Source organism: Mustela lutreola, chromosome 7 (assembly GCF_030435805.1).
Source record: "Mustela lutreola isolate mMusLut2 chromosome 7, mMusLut2.pri, whole genome shotgun sequence".
Lineage (NCBI taxonomy): Eukaryota > Metazoa > Chordata > Mammalia > Carnivora > Mustelidae > Mustela > Mustela lutreola.
This window is the reverse complement of record NC_081296.1, coordinates 49,476,646-49,501,218: the sequence shown is the minus strand read 5'-3', so window position 1 is coordinate 49,501,218 and position 24,573 is coordinate 49,476,646. Positions and strand designations below refer to the sequence as shown.

General features: G+C 43.5%; 1 protein-coding gene across 1 annotated transcript in view; it reads left to right on the top strand.

The window, feature by feature from the left end:
• Window positions 1–24,573, top strand: part of LOC131835889 (C2 calcium-dependent domain-containing protein 4A-like) — a 40,423-nt gene continuing 15,850 nt past the window's right edge. The window contains exons 1-4 of the mRNA XM_059180685.1: window positions 1–494; window positions 3,384–3,453; window positions 6,241–6,310; window positions 7,909–8,040. The gene's annotated coding sequence lies outside the window, so the exon portion shown is untranslated. The remainder of the gene's footprint in view (window positions 495–3,383; window positions 3,454–6,240; window positions 6,311–7,908; window positions 8,041–24,573) is intronic.

Sequence of the window (24,573 nt, the reverse complement as noted above, 5' to 3'; positions counted from 1 at the left end):
TGTAAAGTGAAGGATTTGACCTTGAAGATTTCCAAAGTTCTTAGTTTGAATTCTCTTGGGAAGTGAGGTCAAAGCTGGACTCGGATGAAGCCCTTTTGGGGCAGAAATGAATCAGGTTTTGTCTAAGAGGAGAAAGAGAGAGTGTCAGGGAGAGGAGGAGGGGCAGTGCATCCAGGAAACCCCAATTCTTGACAAACATGAGAAACGAGAGCCTGCTGAGCTGAAGAGTTGGGGTCATCAGGGCAGAAAGAGAATTTGTGGGCTACTCGTGAAGATCAAAGACTCTGGTAGATGAGAGACTCAACCTCCCAACTTTCACCCTGGGTCTGACTTGCCAGAACAAAGTTCTCGCTCAGTGAGTGAACACCCCATCTTCTCTGCACTCACAGATCTTCCAGTTCTTAGGGGCAAATGTCTGGAGTTTTCCCTCTTCCAACATCAGGTGATCTGGCTACTTCAGGAGAATGCTGCCCTACAAATGCCTCAAGTCACAAGTAAGTGACACAAATGGAGAGGCTGTTTGAAGGATTAACAGAACCGCTATCTGTACTGTAAGGGTTATTGGAGTCCCTACACCCCGCAAGAGGAATTTTAAGGGAAAGATTCTCATTTTTTTCTACTACATTGATAGATCTATAATAATAACAATAATAAAGTCCATAGTTTATATTAGGTTCACTCTGTGTGTATGTGTGTGTGTGGGGGGTTAAAACTGGGTTAAGGCTATTTTTGTGGTAAGTGGTTGGCTGTTCACATGCTGGGCTTATATTTAACTGCCAGAGAAGCTGTCAGACTCTTCTCCAAAGTGGTGGTACTGTCTTACATTCCCACCACCAGTGTATGAGCATTTAACTTCACAAACCCATGACAAAGTCTTTTAAATTTTACGCATTGTAATAGGTTTAAAGATCCCTCATTGTGCTTTAAATTTGAAATTCCCTAAGATTAGTGGCATTGAGCTTCTTTTCTTATGCTTACGGGTCGAGTCGGTTCTCCTGCTCTTCATCTTTTATTACTGTATTTAAGAGTTTTTGTATTTTAGACAAAATTAGACACATCATATAGAAATTTGCTCTCCCAGTAAGAGACTTGTTTTTTTTTATTGAAGTGTCTCTTGAAAGAGCAGAAGTGTATAATTTTGTACATTTTATTGGTTCTTTTATGGATTGTGTTTTAGTGTAGTATCTAAAAAAGTTATCTAACTCAGGGTCACAAAGTTTTCTTCTGTTTTCATCTAGAATTTTTTATAGTTTAAGATTTTATATACAGGCTTGTGATCTACTTTGTGGTAGTGTTTGTATATGCCACAAGAATTTTTATATGGTACTTAAAAGTATGCCTCAGAGCTTGTTTTGCACATGATATCCAGTTGTCGCAACATCATTTGTTGAGAAGACTATTGTCAAAGATAATTTTTCTGTATATGTATGATTCTATTTATAGACTTTCTATTGTCTTCCACTGATTGTTGATTTTTAAAAAAATATTTATTATTTGACAGAGAGAGGGAGAGATTACAAGTAGGCAGAGAGGCAGGCAGAGAGAAAGGGGGAAGTAGGATCCGCACTGAGCAGAGAGCCCAATGTGGGGCTCGATCCCAGGACCCTGGGATCATGACCCGAGTTGAAGGCAGAGGCTTAACCCACTAAGCCACCCAGGAGCCCTGATTTTTATTTTATTTATTTATTTATTTATTTATTTATTTATTTGATAGAGATCACAAGTAGGCAAAGAGGCAGGCAGAGAGAGAGGAGGAAGCAGGCTCCCCGCTGAGCAGAGAGCCTGATGTGGGGCTCAGTCCCAGGGTCCTGGGATCATGACCTGAGGTGAAGGCAGAGCCTTTAACCCACTGAGCCACCCAGGAGCCCCTGATTGTTGATTTTTATGTCAATACCATACTGCTTTGGTTACTGTACCTTTATAATAAGTCTTGAAATCATATAGCATTTGTTTTCTGACTTCTTTTTCAAAGTTGTTTTGGCTATTCTAGGTCCTTTTTATTTCCATGTGAATATTAGAATAAACCTGTCAATTTTAGAATTAACTTGTCAAAAAATCCTTGCTGAGATTTTTATTAGGATTATGTTGAATCTATGCCTCAATTTTAGGAGAATTGCTGTTCTAATCCTGAGTCTTCTGAATTATAAAACATGGAATAGCTCTCAGTTAGATATTCTTTAATTTCTTTCAGCAACATTTTGCAGTTTTGGTTATGGGTTTTGCACAACTTTTGTCAGATTTATCCCAAGTATTTCATATTTTTTTAATGTTGATATAATGTTCTTTAAAATTTCCATTTCTGATTGTCTGTTACTGGTATTTACAAATACAGTTGTGTTTTGCATATTGATCTTGTATCTTGCAAATTTGCTAAACTCACTTATTAGTTTTTTTGAGAGACTGCACCTGGTTTTCTACATAGGCAACCTTGTCACCTGTAAATAGATAGCTTCATTCCCTTCCAATATGGATGCTTTTTCTTTTTCTTGCCTTACTGGACTTGTTAGAACTTCTAGTGTTGTACTGTATAGAAATTGTGAGAGGGACCATGTTTTTCTTCCTTTTGAACTTAGGAGAAATGCAGTCAGCCTTTAATAATTAAATATGGTATGATGTATAGATTATTTAGATGTCTTTTATCATATTAAGGAAGTTCTCATAATTAGTTTGCTGGACGTTTTCAATCAGGAATGGATTTTGTCAAATGCCTTTTCTGCATCTTCTGAGATGATTATGTACTGTTGTGTTGTTTTGAAAAAACTAACCAGCTCTGTGAACTAGTAAAAATGGGAATGGAGGGTTACATTTTTTAGAATAATACTCTGACCTTGTTCTCTAGACTGGGGGTCAGCAAACTTTTTCTATGGTAATATTTCAGTTAATCTCTTAAGCTTTGTAGGCCAAAGCGACTGCCACATAGTCTTCCTTTTTGTTTTAAAAACATTTCTTTAAAAAATAAACTATTCTTAGTTTCCTTTAAAATATTTTGTCTGGTCACCTGAGCTAAAAAATATTTTATTCCATAATTACAGAGTTGGCTGTGTAGTTGAAAAAAGCAGCAGCAGCGGCGGCAGGGACAGAAATACATGTAGCCAGCAAAACCCTAAAAATCTATGATCGGCTCTTTTCCAAAACATTTTGCCAACTCCCTATTCTAGAATATTGTCATAAAATATTTTGAAGGGAAAAGTACATTTTCATATATGGTATATGACTCAGATTAAATTAAGCCATGGGTAGCAGCTTCTTTCCATCTGCACTGCTAGTCCCTAAACTGGGAATTTTTTAAATAAGAGTGTGATTATTAAAATGCATCATATGAAGAAGTAACTGAGGATCTTAATCTGGAAATTAATTGATGGCAACTGTGCTTGATTTCTCAGAATTTGGAAGACTTGGCTCCTTGGTATAGAAGCAGCATTGGCTGAGACATGGTTCTTTGGAAACAGACAGGTATGGTCTTGTCTGGGTGTTAAGTAACCCCCTGCCCCCATCAGTGCATTTAACTGAAACTAATGTAGCAGTCATTCTGTTCCAGGCATTGTTCTAAGGGTTTTATCCTCTGGGATTCTCTCCTTGCCTAATGATGCCAACAATTTCTTGCTCACAGCAGGTTGCTGAAAGGATTATATGGGGTTTAGTTAACTTATCTAAGACACTCTTACAGTGTTGGGGCCAGAATTGGGCTCTTAACACTCTCCCATGCTGTTTCTCTAGTACAAGGATTTGTCCATTCTCAGTCTCTACCATCTGATCTTCTTCCCCAGTTGCCATAAAGACTGATAGAAGTGAGAAAAGACTGAAAAGTCCAACTTAACACCCTTTCTGAGTGAACTAGGAGATTTATAGCACTTTTCAAGAAGTGAAGGAGTCCAGAATATTTTAGAGAGAGGGAGAGAGACAAGAAGCAATTAAAGAAACTAAGAACTAGGAAAGCCTCCATCCTTTTCTTTCTGTCTGACATGAAAACAGATTCAAATTTTGGAGATAGTCAAAGAACTTTTCCCAGTTTTGCTTCATTTAGATCAATTTTAACCAGTTTGTGGTGGTTCCTAATGAACTCCTCTGAGGTAACCAGTGACTGCATGTTAATAATGATAATGACTACTTTTTTCTTTTAATGTTTTATTTATTTGAGAGAGCAGGGGCACAGAGGCTGGGGTGGGAGGCAGAGGCAGAGGGAACAGCAAACTCCCCTTTGAGCAGGGAGCCCAACGTGGGGCTCCATCCCAGGACCCTGGAATCATGACCTGAGCTGAAAGCAGATGCTTAACCACCTGAGCCACCCAGATCCCCAAACACTGACTACTTTTAAAGGTCAAGAAGTGCAACCCACATGTCGTTCATTATAAATTAGCTCTCAAATTCATTCCTGCTAGTGTGCACATTCCCAGGGACACTGCTTTTCTTCCCTGGGAGTGGGCAGCGGTGCATCTGTCCAGTGCTCAGTCCCACACAGATTCATGCAGCTGGGGTCCTCTTGCAGCTAGTGCTCATTTGCAGCCTTGGGTTGGGCCTATTGTAGTCATGGTTTTTGGTTTTCCCCTTTCTACATAAATGCATTACTTTCTTATATATATTATCCCAGTTAAGTAGTGTAGGGCTCTTTCTGCCTGGCAAAGGGCCCAGCATTTGACATGTAAGGGAGCCAGGGAGAGCTACGCTGTGAACAGACTACAGCCTTTTTATTTTTTCTTGAGCTTTCAGGGAACTCCTATCCTCCCAGGTATTGAAAGCCTTTTTCTTTTACCTTTATTTATCCTTCCCCAAGTATCCAAGCTCTGAAGTGGCAATTTTAAATATACTAAATCCCTTTAAATTGCCATCTGATGTCTTTAACTATTGATTACTCAAGTTTGTTGTCTACTTAAAGTTGCTTTAGGTTTGTCTCCTGGCAAAATTATCTATTTCTTGAGGGGGGAGGAGTCCTCCTGTAGAGGTAATACATCTTCATTTTGGCAAATCCAGAAAATATGGATGAGCAAATAGAGAAAGATCAGAATCATCTGTAATCCAACCATCCAGAGTCAACTTGCTGGTGTGATTTTAGTGGATTTTTTTACAACGTTTACCCAGGTGCACAATTTTTTCCCCCTAGAAATAGGATTGTTTAGTACAATTCAGTGATACAGACTTTTTAAAATTTTCTGAGCTCACACTCTTCTACAACGTTAATTTTAAGGATCTATCCCATAGTTGTGCTTCAATTCACTAGAAGTCTGCTCTTGTCCACAGGTCCCATTCTAGAAGGATTTTTTATGTAAAAAATGAATGGACATAACCTAAAGACACTAAGAACAAGGGCCTCATGATACAGCATTTGGCTATATTGGGGAGGACAAGATGGTTTTTGTGGCCAAATATGGGATAAATGGGTTTGGTCATATGGAGGTTTCTTTGAAATTGCTTATTGCCCCTCATGGAAGAAATGGTGTCACTATATGCCTAGCACCAAACATAAATGCACAAAAACCTTGAGGCATTTGCTGTATCACAGTGTTATATACTTAAAAGTGATAGTAGGGCATTATAATAAAGTGTACCTTTTGATGACATACGATCTGACAAAGCATTTTTTTTTTTTTTTTTGTATGTGTAAGGGCCTACTTGATCAATACTGGCCTCATCCCCATAGAATAGCCATCCCGATATTTAGGTAGTGAACTTAGATTGACCCTGCCCCTTCCCCCAAGAGGAATGTGCTTAGAAACAGAATCGGTGAAATACAGCTGGCTGGTGAAATCCGGCCAGCTGCTAAAATATGCTGAATAGCCCCTGATAACAGAGCACAGGTACCAGGACATGTGAGCCTGGGCGGAGATAACAGAGCCCAGATACCAGGACATGTTTGGCCAGGTGGAGACATCCAATCAGTAAAAGTGAACGTATTACCTCCCTACCCACTAAGGAATGTGAGCCCCACCTTTCAGGCGCCAAACTAAGGCGCCAAGCTGATAGGCTGAGTCAAATGACTATCATGAGGTAGGGTGTAATCCGATTGGCCACCTGTGTGTAACATAGCATGATTGTATGACGTTCTCTGTGCGCTACATTTTCATTGGCCAGGTTCAACTATATGGCCTTTATAAAAACTGGCCTATGAGAATAGGAGGTTGTCACTTTCCCTTTGTGAAAGGTGACCCCGACCGATCAGTTTTGGTGCTCAGTGCTGGCGCCAAATAAAGCCCTGCTTAACTTTCGCTTTGTATCTGTCTCGTCCTTTTGTCCACTACCCTTCAGTGGGGGCTCGTCCGGGATAAAATGGCGAGGACTGAGCCAGCATCAGAATTTTTGGGAAAAGCCTCTGGAGGTAAGATCTTGAGATTTTGTTCTTGAGATCCTTTCTGTCTGTCTGTCTGTCTGAGTGCGGAGCTCCAGGGTAAAGCCCGCCAGGGAGAAGCTTGACACAGCACTGCTCCCCAGGGCTGGAGTGGATGCGGGGACACCCCATCACTCTGGGGAGGGGGAGGATTGCCAGGGGGTACGAGCCCTCCCAGGCGATCAGGGGACCAAGAAAATCCCCACCAGTGAGGGTGTCTAGGGGACTGAGAAAATCCCCAGCAACCGCTGGGTTTATGTGTTGCACTCGGCCGGCAAGGACGACAACGAGCCTGGTATGGTGTTAATGCTTCATTTCCGTTTATTTAATCAACTTCCTTAGCTTATATACAGCAGGGTGACCAATAAGGGGTCAAGCAATGGGGAGAGCCAATGAGAGTCCTGTTACTATGCTGATTAAATTTGATACAGCCAATAACTATGTCCTCCTTTAGGCGGGCTTCACCAGAAAGTTCATTGTATACTTGCAGCGTATTTTGCTAGCAGTGAGCCAAGCACCTTCTTGTAATGGCGGGGACTTTCCCGGCCGGAGGCAGTCCCCGACATTTATGGATGCTTGTGGGGAACCGAGAAAATTCCCTACAGCGACAGGTTGTGTTTTTGAGTTGGGGTTATATCTTGCATATCTTTGGGCTTAACATCTGGTCGAAGAAGGGCCACTGGGCCTGTGGTTGTCTTTGTTTTGTCTTCTTGTTGTTTGTTGTGTTTGAAGAAATGGGGCAAATGGAGAGTAAGGAACCTGTGATGCCCCTAAGCCTTGTTCTCCAACATTTCAAGGATTTTCAAGGTAAAGCCACCCAGGTGGGTGACAAGGTTTATCCAGGAAAACTAAAAACACTCTGCCAGTTAGAGAGGCTTACTCTCTCCACAGAGTGGCTGCCGGAGGGAATGTTTGCCTTGGTTCAAATTTATCTTACCCAGAATTAAGTCTTTGATCTCCATTGAGACCAGATACCATACATCGTGGCCTGGCAATACTTGGTGGAAGAGCCGCCATCATGGCTCAAGTCTCATCTTCCCCTTGCTAACAAAACTATTTCTCTACCTCTAAGGCAGGTCAGTCCACCAAAATCAGAACAGAAAGATGAGAAAGATCCAGGAAAAAGGACCGCTCTGCCCCCGTCGGACACAGAGGACATTGAACTTCCCCCTCCTTATCTGTCCCCCAGACCTGACTCTCGGTCCCAAGACTACATCCCAAGCCCATCTCATACGCAGTTTGTGTCCACCTATGGAACTATTAAGAAGAAGGACCACTCTGATCTTTCTCCCGACCCCCCTCCTTCCCTTTATCCCCTCCTTCCCTTTACCCCCCTCTACCCGCCTCTAGCCCTCCGGTCCCAGCGGTCCTGGTATTGCCTTTTCGTGAGGTTCATCCACTGGATGGGAGAGGGCACCCCCCCCCAACCTATATCCCTTTCTCTTCTGATATTTATAACTGGAAGGCCCAACCTAAGTCCTTCTCTGTCTACCCCCAGGATTTGATTAGTCTCCTAGAAACTGTGTTTCTTACCCATCAGCCTACCTGGGTGGATATTTAGCAACTTCTTATGACCCTTTTCAATGCAGAGGAGAGGGATCACATTACGCGAGAAACCTGTAAGGTGATAAAAGAGAGGCTCGGCTGGGACCTCGATCCCCGGCGAATGGAGGACTACTGCCCAAAGGAACCCCCCAACTGGGACCCAAACTCTGATGAAGGTAGGGAGAGCCTACGTTTCTACCGCCAGACTCTACTTGGGGGGCCTCTGTGTGGCTGCAAGGAGGCCCATAAATTTGTCTAAAATTAGTGCAGTGGGACACCTGGGTGGCTCAGTTGGTTAAGCAGCTGCCTTCGGCTCAGGTCATGATCCCAGCGTCCTGGGATCGAGTCCCGCATCGGGCTCCTTGCTCCCCGGGGAGCCTGCTTCTCCCTCTGACTCTACCTTCCACTCTGTCTGCCTGTGCTCGCTCTCGCTTGCTCTCTCTCTGACAAATAAAAATAAAATAAAATAAAATAAAATTAGTGCAGTGACTCAAGGTAAGGATGAGTCCCTGGGGGCCTTCCTAGAAAGGCTTATTGAAGCCCATAAAATGTATAGCCCGATTGACCCTGAGATGCCCGAGAATCAAAGGGCAATAAATCTTGCTTTTGCCAGTCAGTCATCCCCGGATATAAGAAAGAAGCTTCAGAAAATTGAAGGATTTGAAGGGAAGAATTTGACTGAGTTGGTGAGAATACCAGAAAAAGGTGTTTAACAATAGGGATGCACACGAAGATAGAAACCAGACTAAGAAAATAGTTAAGGTGCAGGGTCGGGCCTGGTTAGTACTTGGATGGGAGAAAATAGTTAAGGTTTTGGCATTACATGAAAAAGGGAAGAGGCCAGTGGGGAATGACCAATGGAGAGAAAGGCCCAAGCACAGAGAAAATAGGCAGGAAGCCTTGGATTCAGACCAGTGTGCTTACTGTATGGAAAAAGGCCATTGGGCCAAGGAGTGCCCCAAAAAGAAGGCAGTGATGCTGGCCACCAGAGACTGAAGGTGCCATGGTTCAGAGCCCTTCCCCGAACCTCGGGTCAAGATTAAAGTGGAGGGGAAATCAATTGATTTTCTAGTGGACATGGGAGCCCAATTTTCATCACTACTTAAACCTATTGGAGAATTGTCTGAAGAGGAAGCCTAGGTACAGGGAGCAAATGGCAAAGAGAGGCATAAATGGACAATGGAAATGACTCTAAATTTGGCTTCTGGACTTGTCAAACATGGATTTTTGGTACTCCCTAATGCCCCATATAACTTGATGGGACGAGACCTCCTCCATAAATTACCAGCTGGCATTCAGTTCTTGGAAGGAGATGTGACTGTAACTTTAGGAGAGCCCACTGTGCAGACGTTTATGGCAGCAGTAGATGAATACCTCCTTTCTGAGCCAACCTCCAAGCCAGAGGAAAGAAAAGAGGGGAACCTACTCCAAACCCTGCAGGCCGAGTTTCCTGAAGTCTGGGCAGAAGGGAAGCCCCCTGGCCTAGCCAAAGGACAGCCTCCAATGGTGGTACAGTTAAAAGTGACAGCTACGACTGTTCGCATCCGACAGTACCCCCCTCCCCTGGGAAGCAAAGAAAGGGATCAGAAAACACATTAACTGTCTTCAAGGAGCTGGGATCCTGGTTGCTTGTAAGTCTCCATGGAACACACCTTTGCTCCCCATCAGAAAGGTCGAAGTTCAAGACATACAGGAAGTTAATAAATGGGTTGAAGATATCCACCCAAAGGTGCCCAACCCTTATACCCTACTTTCCCTCCTGGGCCCCAAAAGAACTGTATATACCGTCTTATATACAGGATGCGTTTTTCTGTATACGTTTAGCAAGAGTCTCAGTCTCTTTTTGCGTTTGAGTGGTCTGACCCACAGGAAGGATTCCAAGGCCAGCTTACCTGGATGAGACTTCCCCAAGGGTTCAAGAATTCACCTACCATTTTTGACGAGGCCCTGGATGAGGATCTATGTGAGTACAGAACCTCCAATCCAGACTGACAAGAGCTCTCTTACAGACTCTGCAGGGAAAAGGGTATCGGGTGTCGACTAAGAAAGCACAGCTTTGTCAGAGCCATGCCACTTACTTAGGCTTTGATCTCCACGAAGGAGTGTGTTCACTGTCTGAAGCCAGGAAACAGGTGATTACCTGATACCCCCGCCCCACCACACCCCGACAAGTGAGAGTTTCTCTGGACAGTGGGCTACTGTAGATTATGGATTCCGGGGTTCGCAGAAATTGCTTGGCCCCTCTATAAACTTACCAAGAGAGGACTCACTATGATAGAATGGACAGCTGAGGCAGAAGGAGCATTTCAGAAATTACAAACAGCCTTACTAAGTAAGCATTGGCCATCCCAGATGTTACCAAGCCCTTCTACTTACATGTGGACGAAAAGGCAGGAGTGGCCAAATAAGACTCTGGGGCCTTGGCAAAGGCCAGTAGCCTACCTTACCAAGAAATTAGACCCAGTAGTGGCTGGGTTCCCCCCTTACCTCCGCATAATTGCTGCTACAGCCCTCCTGGTTAACGATGCCAGTAAATTAACCTTGGGCCAAGATCTCATCTTGACCACTACTCACGCTATTGAGGGCCTTCTCCGGGCTCTGCCAGACCGGTGGATGACAAATGCCTGAGTGACGGGGTACCAAGCCCTCCTCCTCAACAAGCCGAAGGTGATGTTCTGGCCCCCAGCAGTGCTAAATCCAGCCACGCTACTGCCAGAGGAGCTAGCTGACCACCCGCATGACTGTGGGGAAGTCCTGACCCAGGTCACAGGAATAAGACCGGATCTCAGAGACACTCCCCTCCGGGATGCGGAGATGACCCTACTCACAGATGGAAGTAGCTATATGGTCGATGGAAAGAGGTATGCGGGGGCTGCGGTAGTCTCTCCTGAACAGGAACTTTGGGCAGAGGCCCTGTCACACGGAACCTCGCCACAAAAAGCAGAGCTGATTGCACTCACCAAGGCACTGTAGATGGCCAAGGGTAGGACTGTTAACATCTACACAGACAGCAGGTGTGCTTTTGCTACTGTTCACATACATGGGGCTATTTATAAAGAGAGAGGCCTGTTAACAGCTGAAGGAAAAGGAATTAAAAACAAAGAGGAAATATTGGCTCTCCTCCAGGCTATTTGGAATCCGAAGAAGATGGTCGTTATGCATTGCCGGGGCACCAGAAAGGGACTGATCTAAACTCAAAAGGAAACCAGTTAGCAGATCAGGCCACGAAACAGCAGCCTGAGAGATAGTACTGGAGCTAGTTACACTTCCAGCTCCAGTTCTACCAGAGAAGCTGGACTATTCAGAGGAAGATTTAAAATATTTGCAAAAATGGACTCAGTTGGACAATGGAGGGGACTGGGCCAAGACTAAAACAGGAAAAATAATTCTTCCTCAAAGACTAGGGAAAAAATTAGTAAGCCAGATACACCAGGGTACTCATCTGGGAATACACAAACTTAAGGAGCTTATAGGCAAGCAGTTCCAGGTTTCTAAACTAGGGCGTAGGGTTCAAGATGTGGTTGATAGATGCGTTCAGTGTCAGGCAGTAAACACGGGGGGGGGGGGGTTGGATAGAATGGGGAGAGGAAGGAGAGAAAGAGGTAAGGAACCAGGAATGTATTGGGAAGTGGATTTTACGGAGATGAAACCGGGAAAATACGGACACAGGTATGTTATGTGTTAGTCTTTGTGGATACCTTTTCAGGCTGGGTAGAGGCCTTCCCTGCCAAACACAAGACAGCAGGAGTGGTAGCAAAGAAACTATTAGAGGAAATAGTTCCTAGATTTGGACTGCCTCTTGTGATTGGGTCAGACAGCGGGCCTGCATTTGTGAGTTCAGTCTCGCATACACTGGCTCAGGCCGTGGGCACTAATTGGAAACTGCACTGTACCTACCGGCCCCAGAGTTCTGGGCAGGTAGAATGAATGAACCAGACTCTTAAAGAAACCCTGACAAAGCTAATTCTGGAGACTGGCGGTAGATGAGTAGATCTCCTTCCCTTTGCCCTTCTCAGGGTATGGTGTACACCCATTTTAAGAAAGGTTACTCCATTTGAAATAATATTTGGGAGCCCCCCCCCCCCCACTTTGTCCCCTGTTACAGGAGGTTACCATAGCAGAAATGTCTGATCAGTCTGTACTCCAGTCACTGCAGGCACTACAATCTGTCTTGAAAAGGGCCCACGCAGGGATCCGAACTGCCAACAGTGAAATGGAGCCAGAGATGGATCCACATCCTTACCAGCCTGGGGACTTGGTGTGGATACGTCGCCACCAAGTGGGAAACTTGGAACCTCATTGGAAGGGACCGTTTACTGTCATTTTGACCACCCCCACAGCAATAAAAGTAGAGGGCATCAGGGCCTGGATTCATGCGGGTCATGTCAAACAAGCCGAGGACAGGGACGCCCCCCAGAGATGGGTACCATTGCCGATGGACTCCGCTGACCATGGACTAAAGCTAAAAAAACTCAAACAATGAGTTCATTAAGTTCATTGTTACTCCTATTGTTACTGGTTTATGTAAAAACTTCTGAGTCGCCCCATGAGATGGAGAAGTATAAATAGGAAATTAGACAGGTGAAATTAACAAAAGTAGAAAAGGTTATACAAAGCAATGAGTGGCTGACCCATCAGCCAACTATGCAATTTAATGTGACTATATGTCAATTGGCATCTGTAACTCCCTGTGTCACACATGCCCCCTATTGATGAAGTTCTTGAACCTAGGTGAGGTTCAATAGGGTGAGGTTCGGAGCCAATGGCTTTAGAAAGAATTCTTTAGACGTCTTTGGTGCAAAACAGTGGTTTATTAGAGCACGGGGACAGGACCCGTGGGCAGACGGAGATGCTGCATGTGAGGAGTGGCTGGTTATATACACAGGAGTTGGGTAGGTGAGGACAAAGGGTTGTTCAGAAGGGCTATTGGGATAAAGAAGACTGTCAGGATATTGAAGGCCTGGTTACTATCAAGCCAAGGCCACTTTCCCTCTAATGAGGCACTAACATAAAGACAATTGGGAGTCTCCTGGTGGAATGTTACATTCCTGCTATCAAACGTCCTTGTTAGTGAGATTTAGGTTTTAAAAGAAATTTAACTTTATTTACTTTTCCTTCTACCTCCGTCTCCTTCGGTTTTTTATGGAGGGGAGGGTGACGTTAGGGCTTGAGGAACTGAGTTATGTGTCTTTGGAAATTGGGCTATTGATAAGGTAACTTCTTTGTTGTAAATCTCAAGGACATTTGTAAACCAAGAGAGACTCCTGCCTTGCAGGACTGTGATCTCTGCAAGATAATCATTTGCTCTTCTTGTAGGGCAGTCAGGGGTGCCTGTGAAATGTCACACATATTACCAAGGGGAGTGGGTGGAGAGGGGGTGCAAGGTGCCAGCCCCTGCTCCATTCTCAGCCAGCCTCCTACTCCCTCATCATTCCCCACTGAACAATTTTGACCCTTAAATCTTTAAGGTGGTTGAAGGTGGAAGGTCTCATCTTCTGTAACTTCTTCCTGCTGAATAGGGGCGTAGAGTTGTCCCTACCTACTCAGGTCAACATTGATCAGTGGAGGAATGTATAGGGGAGTTAAGAAAGGCGGAGGCAGCTGAATCCAGTGCTGACAATGAAGAAGTGTCTTTGCGCGTGGTAAGGATCATCTGCTGTGGTGAAGTCATTGCAGCAATGGAGTCTCAGCACCAAGTAGAGAAACACTGAACAAAGCAACATATTAAGATTAATAAGGCAATAAGAATGAGAAGCCGGAAAAGGAGATTCCTAATTGTTGGCCATAGTCCTCCTTCAAACCAGGAACTTAACCATTCACTAAGAGAGAGAGAAGGATCTTGTAGGGCCTTAATCTGGGTATTCATATCTTAGTTCTGTGAGTTTTCTGGTAGTCTGGGATGTACACACATTCTGCTTTGATAATTGCGCATGTTCCACCCTGTGCTGCTATCAGGACATCTAAGGCCATCCTATTTTCTGGAGTGCCTTGGTATCTGTGAGACTTCAGTATTAAGTAGGGAGATTAGCTGGAGTGGTAATTTTTAGTAATGCGCCCATGAATCCAGGCAAATCCTAAAAGGAAATCCTTATCCACCCTGGAGGAAGCCAGGGCCACAGGTTAGTTCCACATATCCAGTGGGTTCCATTTGGAGCTGGCCATCTAATGCCAGGTCGCCTTGCCCAGTCAGTAGCAAACCTGTCAGTAGCCTGGAGTACTATTATTTGGGAACACATTTCTAATGACAGCCATCCTAGATGTCGTGTGTTATTTGCCCAAGTATCATACATATGATTTCTTTGTTCCCGGCATAAAACTGCCTTTTGACTGAGCTGTCCAGTCATGGGTGTGATTCACAAATACGTATCCCAGATTTGATCTATACCATCTGTCGCTCTCGCCAGCAAGAACGACCCGGAGACACGGAGTGACAAGCTTGCGAATCTTTATTGTTCTCTCCTTATCGGGATCTTTACCCCTATTTGTATCCCCTCTCCTCCCATCAGCAGACTGTACATGTGAAAGGAAGCCTGATAGCATGATAAAAAGCGCACAGTGTCCTCGGGCTACCTGTTCTGGGCATAGCCAATCATCTTTCAGGTGGTGCACAGGTCCTCTGTTTAGCTATGTACATGTTGTCTCCTCATGTTGTCTGCTATGTACTTAGCTGCCCCCCCACACACCATCCTTAGTATAGCAATAAGGAGGGTTTTGGAACTTAGGCTCATATTTGATTGGGGAGTTATGGCTTGACAGCAATCCCCTTTCCTTCCAAATAGCTCCATGGGCATGTAGTCCCAGGAAAGCACATTTGGAGTCAGTGTTAATGTTTATTTTTAGGCTTTGGCAACTACCAAGTGCTAGTGTATACCTAGCTTTTCTTTTCTTTTCTTTTCTCTATGAAAACTACTGTCATCAGTAAACTGTCATTCACATTTTTAACAGAGGCATCTTAAATCTGGCCAAATAGAGTAAGCAAGATCAATAACCTCTGAACAGTTTTGCTCTATAAAGAAGTACAGTGGTCAGGTTCAGGCATACAGGTAACTAGGTTTAAAGTCTGACAAGTTTTTAAGTATTATTTCTGGCATTTCTGTAAGTATAGCCCAATATTTAATTAGTTGGCCTCCATTATCCACTGATGGCCTTTGAATTCTAAGACAAATCTGGACCTGATGTGAACTCATTAGTTAGGGGCTGTCCCATAGTGAGCTTTGAGGCTCCTTTTATGAGGAGGGCTGTTCTATGCTTAGCTAAAGCATCTGTTTGCAATTGCATCTCAACAGAGGTGGCTTCTAAGATAAATATGACTAAGGGATGGAACCATTAAGTAGCCCTTTGAGTGGTCCAGCCTTAAGAATATACTGATTACAGAGGATCACTGGCAAGTGGGAGAAAACTTGTCAAGAGATAAGGGGAGTTCCCCATGCATCATCCAATCCAATCATAAAGAAAGTGGGGTCGTCCATTATCTCCACAAGTCCATAGTTAATCCTATGGAGTGCGATAGGCTGGCTTTTAGGCAATTTCATTATCCCAGCCACAAACAAGGTTTTTGTTAAGTTATACAATTATAATGGAATCAATCCTATTTTTCCAGTTGTTTAATCATGTGCCACGGGGTTCTGCTAATATCCCCACAAAATAATATCGACTAAAGAAGCTATTGTGTAACTTCTCTGAAGTTTACCTCAAATTGTTTAGCTTAGGTAAACATTTAAAGACAATCAAATCTAGAATTTAATATCCGTAATGGTGTGTTACTGAACATAATTTTTCTCTCTATAATAACCCTAATTTCTAGAGATAGCCAAATCAGGACTAATTCATTTGAAAAACAAGTCCAGTTTTAACAAACTTGGCCTAATTATTTACATAAGCTCAGCAAGAACAGTGCATGATCATATAGATCTTTTAGAATCTGCTTTGCTGGAACTTTTTATAAGGAATCTCTAGGTTGAACGTTTAGTAGCCTCTCCGGGCCAGAAGCCAAGCCACGTACTTGCCATCAGGCATGCCTGCAATACCTGTCGATTTGGGCGAATGCCTCTTCATGAGACTCTGCACCTACCAAGGAGTGACATTTTTTACTCACCTGGTGAGGCTGCTGGGAACTCTGTAAGCAAGGTAACAGGCCAACAGTCCCAAGAGGCTTTATGGCTCCAGGTTACATAAAGTCAACTTTAGTTCCTTAAAGCTGTCTGGTCATATCTGAGTCTATGCATGTCTTTCTCAAATATGACATTCCAGTCAAAGCCTTGGTAAAATAACCCATGTTTCCAATGATGTCCTGTTACAAGGAGAACAGATTCTTATTGAACTTATGCAAATGACTGATTGCCATGGAAGAAAGAATACTTACGGAGACCTTTTGGTTTCAGAGGGTTCAGATAGAAAATTTGAATGCCTTGAGCACTTTTACATCTCTGTAAGTTACAGATAACTTAAGAAAAAGTATCCCTAGTCTGGAAGAGCAAACATTAGAGAACCAGCAATGTCTAAAACAAGACAAAACATTAAGAGACACAACACTATAATCTTGTAGTTCATTTAGTCCCATGTTACTAAATCTGGTGAATGCAGCTTTAGTTAGTTCTGGAAATTCTTACCCATTTCAGTTTTAGGATTTTCAAGTATATCAAATATCTATTTGTCCTGAAAGTCCTTTATATGAATCTCCTTTAAGATAAAACTCATTTTGCAAGGGAATTAAAACAATTACAAATGACAAAACTAGGAATGGATATGGTTAGAGCTGATGAGACAAGAGTTTACAATTTAGCTGGCATGGAAATCAGGTTATTTCTGTGACACATAACATTTCCATAATTACAATATCAAGTGATGATCTCTCAAAACATTAAAACTTTAGGAAATGCATAAATCTCTAGAATAATTATAGCATTTTCCCAAATGTAACCCAAGGTTTATCATTGGTTTAAATCTTGTCAACAATTGCTAAAACCTTAGAAAGTTTAAAAACACATGCCTAAATATAATTAGGGATGTTAAACACCTGATAAAACAAAACATAGGAACTGAATTTTCCAGGCAGGCAAAGAGAAAACCATTTACACTTTTTAACAGATCAATTAGCTAAGAAAACTTTGCCCCTTTTAAACAGAAAGAAAACCAGCTTTTTATACCAGTGTCTTTCTTTTTTTTATTTCTAAGTGTGCAGTCTTAAGATAGGACTTTTCTGGGTTTCCCTCCTATCATGAATGATATCGCAGACAAGGGAGGGGGATCTTTCCCTTGCTATCCTGTTCGCATCCCTCACGAGAATTTAGGAGCGTCTTAGCTAAGGCCTGTCCGTATAAACCCCAGACCAGGCTACTCCGTGGAGTAGATGACCGTTATGCCATATGACGCCCCGCGAGACTCAAGGTGCAGCCCATTCAGACTCCGTAGCCGTAGCCGAAGTGGTGGAGCCATACAGACACATTCACACAGTCAGGCACTCTTCAGATTCAAACAGGTTGGATACCCTCCCCTTCTGGGCATCTCTGGCTAATGGGAGGTGATCAGTCTCCCCTTTCACTCTTTACAGATTAGAGTGAGTTTCTATGGTTACAGGCAATGGATGATGGTAACAGGGTGTTTTCGAAGTCCCTCAAGGTTGGGCTGTTTCCTTAATCTCTCAAGGCCAAATGGCCCTTATACTAGGAAGTATAATCTGTGTGGAGGCAGGTCAGGAGAGTGCTAAATTACCTTGGAGGCTGTTTTTCTTTCTTTTTTAGTCTGTCCTGACCATATCTAAAATTTTTTTTGTGAAGATTTCCGTTCACAAATCTTCTACAACTTTCCTTTGCATTTAGGTTTTGTCCTGAGTCATTTCCTTCCAAACAACCATCTCATTTAGGACAAAATTACCTTTTATCTTTAATAAAATGCATTTCCCTTCTTTAAATCTTTCTTACATATAATCTACTTTCCTACAGAGTTTCCCTTATTTCCATCAGTTTTAGTTACACTAAGCAGAATTTGATACTCTTAGAAACCCCTTAATCTCTAGTGAAGACTAAGTATTAACCAATTGTGAACTGTTACAACAGAATTCTTCAGATGGCAAATTTATGAATCAGTTAAGCGCAGAACACGTTTACCAACAGATTTAAATACTCTTAGTTTCTTTGCAGTTAAGAAGTCAAAAGCGCAAACCTACATCCAGTAATTAACGACTTAGCTTTTTATCCTGTTTGGTTAAGATATAGATGTCCACAATTCAATTCCATTTGTCATCCAAGCAAAACTTTAAAACTTTCAGGTTACCAAAGACTTTGAAAGTTACTTCAGCAATTACCCATTAGAACTTTGAGACAGACAATTAACCATCAGTTTAGTCATTTCTTTGCTAATAAATTTTAACAAATAACATGAGTGACCTTCAGTAAATTTTGAAGTTTCACATTTACTGCTAATAACTTAAAAGACATGTCTATCTTAATTAAACCAACAAACTTAACTTAATTCCAATACTGATTTACTTTCCACCTGGGCCCACTCCACTTTGAATGTTTACCTGAGTCATGCGTGGGAAGATCTGGAGTGGGGGTTTTAGGTCCAGGGGGTGCTCTTCTTGCTCCTTGACAGTGAAGAGAGGAGCCGTGGTGCATGATCTAGAAGCTAGTCATGCAGGCTGCACGCACGTTGGTGCACAGAAACAGGAGAAGGGGGAAACAGAAGAAACAAAGTGCTGCCAGGAGGCAGAGAAAGGATTCCCAGTTTTGGAGCTCCTAAGCCCCAACAGAGGAGCAGACGCCATCCTTTCCCACCAGCAAGGGAGAGGAGGGGTTAAGCAGTCCAAGTCAGGCCAGAGAACACAGGGAAACTTCCCCGAAACAAAGGGAGTTTCGGCAGCTGCTTGGGAATATTCCTTACGGTCTCTGTCTTGAGTTAGACTAACCCCAATTGGCTCCAGTTAGAGCCATTAACATGGGAAGTGAGTGTGAGAGAAGCTCCCACATCTATTAGGAGAAACAGGGAAATAAAGTTAGAGTCCCCTTTGCTAGGGATGGCCCAACAACCTGGGTTTACTAGAAGAAGGCTTATTTACGTAATTATCAAATATGTCAGGAGAAAGTTTACTAGCTGACTCATTTGGGCAAACACATTCCGCAAAAGCCCCTTAGTCTGGGGTCCTGGTGCAGAGCAATGAAGGCCTAGGTATGAGCCCTGAAGGTATCCTAGGTCCATTTGCCCTGTTTCCTGCAGAGGATCTAACTGATAGATCCCACTGAGGCCATGCAGTGTTACAGGAGCTCAGTCCTTTCCTAAGTTTTGCAATCCAAATTATTTCCAGTGGGTTAAAAGGCACCCCAAGGTAGAGTCCTTGGGAACTGAAGAAGCCTACTGAGGCCATGCTTCCAGAAAAGTAAAGAAGGTCCATTACCAAATCTCCCCTGACTCCTGGGTAGCATCCCACGCAGGATATGTTAGAGGTTCCTGTGTGTCAAAAGCGACCAGAGGCGTCCCTCAAGATATCGCTATTGATCACCATCCTGCCTTCCCTGGGAAGGCATTTCTGCCCTAAAGGCCCTGGAGGGGTGCCGGCGTCCCTCCATTTCCCCATCGCATCCTAGGCTGCTGATGGCTGCCTGGTGAATGGACCAAAACACTGTGCCATACTATGCCATCGTCTGTCCTGAGGACTGCATACTGTTTTGCCATTTTAACCCATGGAAATACTAGAAAAGTTTGGCAAGGGGAAATTACCCAATTTCATAGCTTTAAGTAATCTGTATAAGACACTGACAAGAAACAGTATAAAGACTGAAATCCATAATGGTCTATGCGACATTCCAACACATGTGGCCCTTACAGCCAACTTCCCTAGGAAACGGTCCCCGGTTGCGTTTTAATTCAATAGGGTACTGGTTTCGGCCGGCTCCCAGTGGAGGTCCCGTGGCCAGAAGTGGCTAGGCCAGGGATGTGGAGGGGATCACATTAGATCAATCAGGAGGAAACCTCACATGGGAGTCTTAAGATTGGCAGCTGTCCTGGTGACTTCGGTGGCTGTCCTGTGCCCAAGAGAGACAACTTTCTATAAGAACAGGGATAAAGAGAGGCCATCAAGTTTCTGAGTCTATTGCCATTCTGGCCAGGGTACTAACTTACAGCCAAGAGACAGACGCTCTCCTCCCCATAGAGTAGCCCCGGGCTAGAGGATTACAGCCTGAGCAATTGACATGCAAGTGTTCCAATAAGACCATACTCCTTGAAAAGCCCTGAAATGAGAGTAAAGGAAGAAAAGAGAAAGAACTCACCAATTTTGCACCGAAGCTCAGAGTCCAAATGTAAAGACTCACAGTCCCTTCGTGGTCGCCAAATGATGAAGTTCTTGAACCTAGGTGAGGTTCAATAGGGTGAGGTTCGGAGCAGATGGCTAAGAAAGAATTCTTTAGACGTCTTTGGTGCAAAACGGTGGTTTATTAGAGCATGGGGACAGGACCCGTGGGCAGACGGAGATGCTGCTGCGCCGGGCATGTGAGGAGTGGCTGGTTATATACACAGGAATTGGGTAGGTGAGGACAAAGGGTTGTTCAGAAGGGCTATTGGGATAAAGAAGACTGTCAGGATATTGAAGGCCTGGTTACTATCAAGCCAAGGCCACTTTCCCTCTAATGAGGCACTAACATAAAGACAATTGGGAGTCTCCTGGTGGAATGTTACATTCCTGCTATCAAACGTCCTTGTTAGTGAGATTTAGGTTTTAAAAGAAATTTAACTTTATTTACTTTTCCTTCTACCTCCGTCTCCTTCGGTTTTTTATGGAGGGGAGGGTGACGTTAGGGCTTGAGGAACTGAGTTATGTGTCTTTGGAAATTGGGCTATTGATAAGGTAACTTCTTTGTTGTAAATCTCAAGGACATTTGTAAACCAAGAGAGACTCCTGCCTTGCAGGACTGTGATCTCTGCAAGATAATCATTTGCTCTTCTTGTAGGGCAGTCAGGGGTGCCTGTGAAATGTCACACATATTACCAAGGGGAGTGGGTGGAGAGGGGGTGCAAGGTGCCAGCCCCTGCTCCATTCTCAGCCAGCCTCCTACTCCCTCATCACTATTACATGTATCCTAACACAGGGACTTATACAGGATGTTGGGGGGCTTCAGACTATTACTGTGCAGGGTGGGGCTGTGAGACAATAGCCTCTGATTGGGGAATTAACCGTGACCCCCACATAATGGTAGTACCCACCAGAACAGACAACTGTGTAACAAAAGGAATTTGTTAAAAATTTAGCCCCAGGGATCTTCCCTTCAACCGCATCCCACCAATATGGGAGATATTGTACAAATATATCTATTATGATCATCAACCCCAAAGATTGTCTTTGGGAATATGGCCGATCTTGGGGCCTTAGATATTATGAACCTGGTGCAGATAGAGGAGGGCAATTCTCCATCCAGAAGATAAAGATTCGAGAAGCGCCCTGGCCTACAGGGCCGAACCCAGTTTTAAATTCTCCCAAGCCATTAAAACCAACCAGGCTACCTGCCACGCCTACCCCGAAGGAGACTATTGTGAAGGATAAAAAAGAGGTTGACAATGGCAATAGTGCCGCAAAAGTTTTACTCCCACTGATAGATACAATGTTTAATTTTTTAAATACTTCAGTTCCTAATATCACCCGAGACTGCTGGCTATGCTTAAATCCTCAGACCCCATACTATAATGGTGTGGGGGCCAATCTTACCATAGGGAACCGAAAGGGGAAGATTAAAAATGAAAGCTCTCATGACTCTTGTGAATGGGGAAAAGTACCTAGACTAACCCTAGGGGATATAGAAGGTAAGGGACTTTGCTTTGCGACACGAAAAGGGAAGCAATCTTCCCAGTACAAAGACTTATGTGAAATTATAATGGTCCCTACCATCTTCACTAATTTCCTTAAGGCCCCTGCCGGGGCCTGGTTTGCTTGCAATTCAGGACTCATGCCATGCCTTAATCTTGCCTTGTTCCAAAACTCTTCCTGGAATGAACTCTGTATAACGGCCCACATCCTTCCCCAAGTAGGTTATTATGGGGCAGTCGAGGGATTCCAGCATCTCACTGCAGGGACAGGATGAACAAAACGTGCGGTCCCCATCCTAATTCCAGCGTTAGTGGCTGCAGGGATAGCAGGGTCCACCGCCAATAGGAACCGCAGCCTTAATAAAAGAGAAAGTAGATTTTGAGGCTCTTGGATCCCAAGTAGATGCTGACCTACACCACATGCATGAAAATATGGATAAACTGATTCCCTGAACTCTCTAGCTGAAATGGTACTGCAAAATAGAAGAGGGCTTGACATACTATTCTTAGAGAAAGGGGGACTTTGTGTAACCTTAGGGGAAGAATGCTGCTTTTGGATAAATCACACTGGAATCATTAAAGACAGCCTGGCCCTGTCAAAAGGAGGCTAGATGAGCGCGAACAACAATGCAGGGACTCCCGGGGTGGTATGAGAGTTTGTTCAACTGGTCTCCGTGGATGACTTCCCTAATATCAGCGATTACAGGCCCCCTGGTCTTACTATTACTGATGTTACTCTTTGGCCCCTGCGCTATAAACGCCCTGCTGTCATTTGTACAAAAAAGAATTGGGGCGATAAAGATGCTAATCTTACAAAGTCAATATAACCCCTTACAACAGGGGGACATAGAACCGTCAAAGATCTTTTCCAAAGAAAAGGGGGGGAATGTAAGGGCCTACTTGATAAGTACTGGTCTCATCCCCATAGAATAGCCATCCTGATATTTAGGTGTGAACTTAGATTGACTCTGCCCCTTCCCCCAAGAGGAACGCGCTTAGAAACAGAACCGGTGAAATATGGCCGGCTGCTAAAATACGGCCGAATAGCCCCCGATAACAGAGCACAAGTGCCAGGACATGTCAGCCTGGGCGAGATAACGGAGCCCAGATACGAGGACGTGTTTGGCCAGGTGGAGTCATCCAACCAGTAAAAGCGCATGTATTACCTCCCTACCCGCTAAGGAATGTGAGCCCAGCCTTTCAGGTGCCAAACTAAGGCGCCAATTCTAGCCAAGGTGATAGGCTGAATCAAATGATTACCATGAGGTAGGGTGCAATCCAATTGGCCATCTGTGTATAACCTAGCATGATTGTATGATGTTCTCTGTGGGCTACATTCTCATTGGCCAGGCTCAACTATATGGCCTTTACTCTATAAAACCTGGCTGATGAGAATAGGAGGTCATCGCTTTCCCTTTGTGAAAGGTGACCCCGACCGGTCGGTTTTGGTTCTCGGTGCTGGTGCGAAATAAAGCCCTGCTTAACTTTAGCTTTGTATCGGTCTCGTCCTTTTGTCCACAGACCCTTCAGTATGAAACTCAGATACATCAAAATTGGAATAATATTTAGTTCTATATGTAATAGACAACATATTAGCTAGAGTGTGAAAGTGTCATTTGGAGCCCTCACTTGTAAAAGGCAGTAAGGAATGTTCTTACTGGAATTCTTTCATTGTTTAGACTGTACCAGAACCCCAAGTCTGAACTCTGAGAAAAGGGTCATGGGAATGTGGGTAGTTTTGTTCTTTGGTCCATTGGTTTGCTCTAAAGATGCCTCTTTTTAGGCCCAACAGTGTCAAGTTCAGGCAACTGCCCCAGTGGCTTCACTTGGCCTAGGCAGACCTGGCTACAATGAACTTCACTGATGCCCTCAGTAATTATGTGCTCGATGCATAGCCTCCCCATGGAAACATGATGCTTTCTCCTTTCCAACATGCTTCTGTCTCAGGGATGCCAAATATGAATAGAAATGGAAATACCAGCTACCCCAATAGATCCAGAATCCATCTTTTCTTCAACTTGGACAGTTTATCCTTAAAACCTTGTTAGGTTTCTGTCATCTAATCAAACATAGTGGAAAAGGGGATTCTTCAAGCTGGCTTGTCTCCCATCTGGCTTGAAAGATACAAATGGCATCAGCTTTCAACTGTGAGCAGGAAAAATTTGACTTAAGACAAGTAGCTGCACTTCTATAAAGAAAGAAAGGCTTCTACTTTTGCTAAAGCAGAAGTTACCAGTGAAAAGAAACAATTTACTCCATCACATACATACTACGTTAATGTTTCTCTTTCACCTAACACTAGCTCCCACTTTGCCCTTTCCATGTCTCAGGCAATAATATTCTAAATAATGTATATGCTTTTAGCCTTCAAACAGCTGTGGAACTAGGTATTCTTACCCCAGTTATTACAAATGTTGAAAGTGAGGTACATTGGTTATATTCTTTGCCCAAGAACACATGGCTCTCAAACTTCTATTTTGTTTAATGAAAGGAATATAATTAAAATTAGAAGTGTTTGGGAAAATATAAAATATAGTACTTCTGTTATAATCTTCATGAATTAAAGTTTTGCTGTTTATCTGTTATCTTTTTAAGATTGGGGTAGGCCAGAAAATTCAAGCTCAGGGTAATTTCAAAATGTTAGTTCTAGAACTTAGAAGTGACGTAGAAGTTTTGCAAAACATGGGAAAGATGGCTTCCCCCTTCCTCCTGCAAGGAACAGGTTTTATAATATTGGCTTTCCCTTCTTGGTGAACTAACTTTGGCCACTGCTCTCTGGGAAGCCTATTCCCTTGCCCATTGTTCTCTCAAAGAGCCCCTTTACAGCCCATGGAACTTTTAAGAATACAAGGTACAGGGACATGGCCAATTGTGTTTGCTAACAGTCTTTGAAGAAATTGTATTTAAGGGAAACA